Source organism: Papio anubis, chromosome 14, assembly GCF_008728515.1.
Source record: "Papio anubis isolate 15944 chromosome 14, Panubis1.0, whole genome shotgun sequence".
Taxonomy (NCBI): domain Eukaryota; kingdom Metazoa; phylum Chordata; class Mammalia; order Primates; family Cercopithecidae; genus Papio; species Papio anubis.
In genome coordinates this window covers 87,946,578-87,948,650 of record NC_044989.1, presented here as the reverse complement: position 1 = coordinate 87,948,650, position 2,073 = coordinate 87,946,578, and the positions used below count along the sequence as shown (strand labels likewise).

At 40.5% G+C, this 2,073-nt stretch overlaps 1 non-coding gene across 1 annotated transcript; it reads left to right on the top strand.

Annotated features, from left to right (window-relative positions):
• Positions 1 to 322: 322 nt before the first annotated feature.
• LOC116270484 lies at positions 323 to 429 on the top strand. Its single transcript, XR_004178511.1, has one exon. It is a non-coding gene; the product is annotated as a U6 spliceosomal RNA (small nuclear RNA).
• The last annotated feature ends 1,644 nt before the right edge of the window (positions 430 to 2,073 follow it).

The following is a 2,073-nucleotide window of genomic DNA, read 5'->3' as shown; positions in this document are numbered from 1 at the left end:
GAGATTCAGTCTCAAAAAAAGAAAAAAAAAAGTCAAAACATCTAGAAGACAGGATCTAGGCCCTAGCAAGTTGGAAAACAGACCACCGCACAAACTTGGGGAAACTCCATCTTCTCCAACTTAATGGGATTCCTCCAGAAGAGATTTAAGAAGGCAGGGTAGGTCTAGATCAGGAGTTAGTAAACCACAGCACTTGGACCAGATCCAGGGAATCCACTGCCTATTTTTGCACAGCCTGAGTTAATGATTTTTACATTGTCAAATGGTTAGAAGAAATCAGATGAGTACTCTTTATTGACATATAAAAATTATATAAAATTTTTTACTCCCTTCGGCAGCACATATACTAAAATTGAAATGATACGGAGAAGTTTAGCATGGCCCCTGCGCAAGCATGACATGCAAATTCGTGAAGCAGTCCATATTTTTTATTTTTTGAGATGGAGTCTCACTCTGTTGCCCAGGCTGGAGTGCAGTGGCATGATTTTGGCTCACTTCAACCTCTGCTTCCTGGATTCCAGTGATTCTCCTGCCTCAGCCTCCCCAGTAGCTGGGATTACAGGCGTGCGCCACCATGCCTGGATAATTTTTTCGTATTTTTAGTAGAGACAGGGTTTCACCATATTGGCCAGCCTGGTTTCAAACTCCTGACCTCAAGTGATCCCTCTGTCTCGGCCTTCCAAAGTGCTATGATTACAGGTGTGAGCCACCATGCCCAGCCACATTTTTTTTTAATTAAGGAAAAGAAAATTATGGCCCGGTGTGTTGGCTCACGCCTGTAATCCCAGCACTTTGGGAGGCTGAGGTACGCGGATCGGCCTGTAGTCCCTTTTGAGTAGGAAGCTGAGGGAGGAGGATCGTTTGAGACCAGGAATTTGAGGCTGCAAAGAGCCATGACAGCGTGCTGCACTCCAGTCTGGCAACAGAATGAGACCTTGTCTCTAATATATATTATATTCATATATATATGTGTGTGTGTATACACATATATATATATAAAATATATATTATTTATAAATAAATATATAATTATTTTATTTTATTTTAGAGAATATGTCAGTGAGATGGCTGGAGCCGCCATGGTCAAGGGTTGCCTTTGCTTTTGAATTTTTTTTTTCTTTTCCCTTAGCTATTTTTTTATTTCATGAGAATGCTCTTAATTACTTTTAAAAGGAAAACATGAAACTTTTAGAACGTTAACGCAAGGCAGCATTCAGAGACTTACTCAGTTCCCCCTTGCAGGCACCAGTGCCACCTAATTGTTTGCTCCACACAAAAGGCGGATCAGAGAAAATCGCTTCTTTATTCTTCCCTTTACATCATCTCCCCGGCACCTGGGGAGTCTGGATGCACGGAGACCGAGTACAACATGCATCTGATGATGGGTTACACCAAAGCACACCAAGACCTAAATCCTTCCCAGATTTATGAAGATTTTCTATAGCTTAACTAGATTTCTAATTGTCCTGCCACCTGTACTGAAATGTACAGTATGTGTTAATCTTGAATTCTTTTCTGTTTCCATAATCTTGGTAAAGTTTCCTGCACTCAAACAGTAAATCCAGTTTGGTCCTTGGGCTTTAAAGAGGGAGCCAAATTCACTTTTATGATTTCCAGTATGAAGGTGTCTTTGGAGGCGTTTGGGCATCTAAAAGCCCAGAACAATTTTCTTCCCTGTGGTCCCTGTGCTGTGGCTTCCAGGCTGAAACCATAAGTTCACAAGAGTCTGTTGCCTCATTCGTTACATGATTTTTCTATCATTTCGGAAGAGTTTAGAAAGAAATGAGTAAGAGTTTCCACATATTCAGCACACAAGGTATTCTGTTCTCCCCACAAAATGTTCATTTATAGATGACAACTTGCTGGTTTATTTTCTGGTGGTATCGAGATTATAGGATGAAAAGGTACACTCAGTACCTGTTAATGTAACCATTTTTCTGGACATTTTTAAAGGCAGCTGTATCTGAGTCTGCCATGTGACCTTAGACTATGTCAAGTTGAAATAATAACATTATCTACCCTGCTATCTCACAGGGCAGTTTTCAGGAATTAAATGTGATAAAATATGTAACC